General features: G+C 34.1%; 1 pseudogene; it reads right to left on the bottom strand.

The window, feature by feature from the left end:
- LOC107666112 (solute carrier family 12 member 5-like) overlaps positions 1-6,812 on the bottom strand; it is a 108,594-nt pseudogene that overhangs the window by 46,936 nt on the left and 54,846 nt on the right.

Genomic DNA, 6,812 nt, shown 5'->3' with positions numbered 1-6,812 from the left:
ATATATATATCACACCACACTATTTAATTCAAAGATAGTAAAAACACATGTATAACAATTGCATAAATAATCTGAAAATGAATAAATAATAAAACAAAACAATTTGAACTTTTAAAAACAATCTGTAAAATAAACATTTATTTAGATGGCAACTTCTTTTTGTCTCTAATCGTATTATAGTATTTTTCACAAACACTTGTTTAAATTATATAAAACGTATTTGTGAAATACTGACAGTAAATGAGAAAGCATTATAGTGTTTTGGCTTTCTTTTACTAATAATAGAAAAGCAAATGCTATAATTATTTTTTGTATACTGTTTACTTTTTTTTAACAGTTCTAGCTAATAATTTATTATTATACAGAGACAGCAAACTAATGAAGAGATTCATGCACTCAGGCACTCTCAACACTGTCAAAATAAAAGTCCTCATACCATCACAATTTCCACCAATGGCATAACTAAAAAAATATATCGGTTGACTACTAAATATAATAGCATATAAAAAATACTAAAATAATATTGCACTGCTTCAGTATCTGAGTAATTTGCTGCAAATATTATGCCTTTAAATTCATACTTATATCTATTTATATTATATTGGTGCAAAAGATAAAAATTGTATAAGTCATTTAAAATAAATAATTTTATCAATGTGTTATATACCATGACACCACAACATGACTTCACTTACATCTGCATAAGTAAGACTCCCAGAAGTTGCTTATTATGCAGAAGTTTTTTGCATATTTTTTAATAGTACTTTAATATAAAACACAGAGCTGGAAGCAAATTTGCACACGACAGACTAAGAAACAGACTGGGAAAGGCCAGCGCCATGAGGGAGGCTATTAGGCTGATCGAGGCCACTCTCTAATGAGCACGCTCTCTCTGGGATGGCGAGGGACCAAGGGAGATCAGGTCACAGGTCAAAAGTGCAAGACAGAGCTGAGAGCTGTCATTTACACATGGGTTTGAGTCACATCCGATATCTTGCTATGTTTATACGCTCTGTCATGCAGCAGCCAATTAATTATCACCTGTAGCATTCGAGAGCTAAACGAAAATGTGTGATATCTGCTGCTTTGAGAGCGTGCCGTAAGTGTGTGTGTCTACCTGGACAGGTTTCTTGCGCGAGCCTTCGTTGTTTTCCGCCTCCTCGTGTTCTTTGCTGCCCTGGGGCAGGTTTGAGTAGTTGGCGAGACTGCTGAGAAGAGACGATACCATGGGAATTGTGTCCATTTCCTCCTGTAGAGTAAACACACACACATACAGAACAAATATTGTAAGCAATAAATAATTGAAGTAGCTCGTGAGGAACATCTAAAATGTCATGTTTACATCTATAGATTACAAATGACCAGAGCCGTAGAGAGAGAGAGTTGCGACAACTCCGTTCACTCCAATGGACCAGCTTTTTTACAGCAATGGCGGATCGTGGAGCCACTCAATAGTTCCCGGAATTTAGCGCTAATACTATCAGCGCCGTAGAGATGCAGCAGAAGAGACCGCTGTGCCGAACTTTTAAAAGGTAAGACATTTATTGAATAAAATTGTATATTATCAGCACAGCTAATCAAATTACCTTGTGCATTAAAACAGATCATTATTAGATTATTCCTCACTTAATTAGTAGATTTACGGGATGTTATTCATTCTCTTCATGCAGTTTCATCCATCGTTGTGTAATTAAGGCTTTGAACGTTATTTTTGCTGGTGGGGAGTTATTTAATAGACTTGGATTTATTGCAAAGGATCCTGATGGACCTAAGTGAGATTGAAAAGTTTAAAATAGGCGAGCAGTTTTCATTTCAGAATTCTGCTAGGCTAAATTTCCAAAAATGTATTATATACCACTACTATATTATAGGAGTAATCACAGTAAACCTGTATATTATTACTGTATTTTATACTTAAACGTCTTAGCTGCTATAGAAGTACAGAGTTGAAGGAGCAGATGCCACAGGACTGAAATGTGATGGAGCATCACTAAACATTCATTTTCTGTAAAACTGCTTTGAAACAATGTGTATAATAAAAAGTCCTATACAAATAAATGTGAAATGAACAAAACTTGATGCATCATTTTTTCTCCTCTCCAGATCAGTAGGGAAACCATACATTCACACTCCATGCATCATTTTTTTCTCCTCTCCAGATCAGTAGGGAAACCATACATTCACACTCCTTTCTTTGAGTGACTGGAGCATTCATAATGCAGCACAGCAAACTATAGTGGCAACTATTCAAGGACAACATGCTTTATAGTTTATTATAAATGTATAAATCGATTGCTGTAAATAAGTGCATAACAAAAGTCAACATACATAAAATATATGATTAAATGTGCAAAATGTTTTAAGTTGTTTTAAATTTGAATATACTTCAAATATATTTTTATATATTAATAATTGAGGGGTGTACAAGAATCAAAAACATTAAACAAGATTGATTTTCACTTAATCTTAAAATAACTTCACTTTTTTGGAATGAATTTTCTAAGACAACAAACTTAACATTTACCATGAGATTAGTAAAACGACAATGAACATTAAGATGTGATTGCACTTGACTAACATACAAGTTGCAAGAACACACACACACACACACACACACATACAGTATATACTGTTTATAGAGGCTGAAGTTACCTTGGTAAAAGACCACAATGTCATTTATATAGCAAACACGGACTTTTACCATGGTAACTTCAGCCTAAAATATGTTAGGCAGGTAAGGATAGCTGACCACATTAATCCTCAAATATTAGCGGATTTTATCTTTTAAAAACAACACTGATACAACTAAATATACTTCGTATACATTATTTCATAAATAATGTAAATAAATTATTTTATTGTCTACTAATTACCAAAAATCGCAGTTCTGTCTCTCTAACTCAATGTATTCCAATTGCCCGCTATTTGAGGTCTACGTGAATCACGTGACAATCGAACGTTTCGAACTTCCATTGTCGCAACTCTCTCTCTCTACGGCTCTGCAAATGACTAGCCCAGAGGACAATTTTTGCTCAGAGTTTGCTCTTTAATAGCTGTTGAGACCCTCAGTTGTGCTTCGTTCTCATGTTTCGATTAAGAAGCATCATCTAAAAAATGTAGAAAAAACAAATAAAAACAAATAAGCCACTAGTTGTCACAGTAAGAGTACAGAGCTTTAAAATGGCTGCATACATCAGCTCAGATCATTTGATCTAGTGAGAATTTCATGAGGAAAATGCTATAATGATTGCAGCAATTCACATTTTAGTAGAACATCTTTAATGCGCATTTTATTAAATGCAGTAGCTCATACATGCATAGTAAAAACATATGCATACTGTGTAGTTTTGCATACTGCAGAGAAAGAGCAATTAGTATGCTAGCATTCACTGGCCATTGAAAATTGAATTTGCATTTACATCAATGCATGTAATGTATACAGATACAATAGAAGAAATGCTTGAGATTGCATAGAGATCTTTTAATTGCTAATTTTATTTGGTTGTGGTGTTAATTGCAATTGTTTAGATCTCTTCCAAAACTCTAGAAGATACACTTTTGAGATTATTGAGGTCTTAAGCCAAAGTCTCCATTTGTCCAAAGTCCTCTCATTGCCTTAACAGTAGAGACATAAATGTAAAACAAAATATAATTTTAGATTTTTCTTGCATCTACCTACAGATGAACATTAACATTTTCTCCTAACATTAAGATTTTAGTTTAAAATGCATATAAATGCATAATTTAGGTCCTATTAACTAATCAGCATTTCAATCCATTTTTGGCAGTTCACTTAAATCAGAGATGGCCAAATGTCATCCTCTCCCCCAAACCATCTTATATAATCATTCATTTCTAATTTATAGCTTTGTTTCATTTTTTTTTGTTTTACATTTTTTGCATTGAAATGCATGTTTGTTTTTAATTAAAGAATAAATGTTATTTAAATCTCTATTTAATTATTTAAAATGAAAAAAACGTAATAAGTTTTTAATAAGAATAAGTTTACTGTTAGCCCACAGCCTTCAATCATGCCCTTTAAATTAAAAAGTTTGGGCATCTCTGACTTAATTATATTAATTAATATGAGGCCATATAAAGGCAGTTTAAAATATTTTTAGATGCAGTACAGCATGTGTTTTACGCTTCTTTTGGACTTACATGCTGTTATCATCCACCTGCAGAGTTCAATGTCCTGGGGACTTCCTGCCCTTCAAACGCTAATTATCGTTATTAATTACTGTCAGACTCTTTTATTCCGTTAATCACTATAGTTTGCATGTGTGTGCCTCACTGTCTAGCTCTAATGAGAGCTGAAATGTGCCGCAGTTGCAGGTTTATCATTTAACATGCATGTATTCGTGTGTACCTCAAACAGAGCCATGTTCTTGCCGTCATATTGCTGGTTCTTCTCTGGGTCAGTGCTGTTGATGAATGGACTGCTCTCCTTGGGGTTACCATCTCCTGTTAGCAAAAAACACAAACAAATCATCAGCATGGCAGCAGACGCCACACAACTCCAGGGGGCTTTATGAGGAAAAATCTGCTGTGATGATTCCAGCACTTCACGTTTTAGTTGCACATTTTAGGTCACGCATGCATACTAAAAACAGATGCATACTGTGCCCCGCTGCATATTGTAGAAATTGAATTCACATATATGCATTTGGCTGATGCTTTTATCCAAAGCGACTTGCATTGCATTATAGCTCATGCATTCCCTTGCATTCCCACCGTGCTCTAATGTTTGAGCTGCAAGAAATGGCATTAGTTTACATGGTTCTTCTACTATTACTGGCAAGGATACTAGTAAAGTGGGCAGCGATGCATACAGGTCTCACATATGGAGTGTTTGTGATGACCTGTATCAGGTGTTCATTCACCTGGGATCTTGGAACAGAGGGCAGATATTTTTAGTGCCTGGATGACAGGGTTTGAGTGGTGATTAGGTCTCTGGTCTCCCTCACATCACAGGAGAGGAATTTTAAAGAGGTGCACTGCACACAGGCTGGTTTCAAAGTCTGAAGCCTCGAACCTCTACGGCCTAATGTACAATGTTCATTTGAAGGAATTTTCTGTATTGATTATTCCCACATGCTTTACCTGAAAAGTTACCTGACCGTGTATTTTGGATTACACTTTGAATTGTCGAGTTAAAGGAGTTTAATGGAACTTAATTTGGAAAAGGTACTGGTCATTTTGTGCCTGGACATTATCCTGTGCAACTAATTTTTACATTTTTAATTTTTTTATTTGAATGCTTATTTATGAATTTATGAATTTATGATTTATGAAGTTTGACATGTTGAATATGAAAATCACATGACTTTTTGTGTATTATTAACAGTCCTCATGAAAACAAACAAACAGAAAAAAATGTTGACAAGCTAATGTTATTACTCATGCATAAAATGTATAGGCTAACAACAACAGTTTAACATAAACAGCTACCAAAATGAGTCATCCAAAACTTCAGAAATGCACGTTGGATGATTATTGTTTTTTATGACTGGAATGTTCCAGAAAGCACTAGAATATTACAGAATGTTCTAGAAACTTCTAGGATGTTCCCATCCTTGCAAAAGTAAAAATATATAAAAAAATTAAAATAAATAAATAAAACATTTGTACAAAAACGTATATGTTCTAAACCAGTGTTTCATAATTACTGACAGAAGTTCTAAAATTTACCTGATCTAAATATTTACCAAAATATTGATACTATTTGAAAATTCATAGTACAACAATCATTAGCACCACAGAATTACAGAAGAGCCATAAAAAATTAAGTGAAACAAATTTACATTATTTTATGCATTTTGTCACATTATTTTATGCATTTTTCTACAGATCAGTGTACAGTGTATCTGTCTATCATTCTACATTTCTATTATATTGCTCTCTCTGTTTTAAAGGTATTTTTAATCAAAGTACAAAAGTATAAAATGTGAATTAAAAGGTTTAAAAGCACAAGTATTTCCATTTACCATCTGTAAATGCTGAAATTACCTCATGCCCTCATGTCTGAATATAGCTACTCATTTTAAATGCAAAACCACTTTTAATAAAAATGCTTTTGTTCTTTTTGTTTGTCTATTTAACTCTATTCAAGTTGAACCATAATATGGAACATATTTTGTTTTACAATGAAAGCATATAGTGCAAAAAACACCATAAATCATCTAATTGTGTGTTTTAATATTTTTTTCTTTGTGTCATGTTGTTGTAATTATTTGTGATTGTCAACCCCTAGGTAAATATTGTAGGGGAAAAAATATACATTCCCTCAGTCCCGTGGCCTTACAGACTGTCATTGTAATGTAAGCACAAGTCCGCGGTACGGTGTGATTTAGCTCAATGCAGCGTGACAGACTGACAGCCATACTGAAATGCTCCAGAGGCTGAAGCATCAATCAAGCGATGACAGCAGGCAGCCGCTACATTGCAGTCAGTGCGAGGAGATCAGCTGTCAGCTCGCACACTGGGAGATCAGACTGGGACCGAGGACTAACCTGTAATCAGGACTTTGGTTTTTCTGTGTAGGAGTGTAGAGGATAGAGGAACTGCCTTTATGAAATATCACTGCCGACTTAATGTCGGATAAAAGGCTTAAATGGAAAATCAGATGCTTCAGTTTAGCATTTTATGATGAGAAAGAGCTGTGCAGAATCATTTGTTTTTGAAAGCCTTATAAAATAAGGCATTACAGACAGAGAGATATATAAAACTATACAACGACAGACAGACAGACATACATACATACATACATAGATAGAACGATAGATAGAACGATAGATAGAACGATAGATAGA

This window comes from Sinocyclocheilus anshuiensis, unplaced genomic scaffold (genome assembly GCF_001515605.1).
Source record: "Sinocyclocheilus anshuiensis isolate Anshui unplaced genomic scaffold, SAMN03320099.WGS_v1.1 scaffold447, whole genome shotgun sequence".
NCBI classification, from domain to species: Eukaryota; Metazoa; Chordata; class Actinopteri; order Cypriniformes; family Cyprinidae; genus Sinocyclocheilus; species Sinocyclocheilus anshuiensis.
Note: the sequence above shows the minus strand (reverse complement) of the source record. Positions and strands in the feature narration are given on the sequence as shown.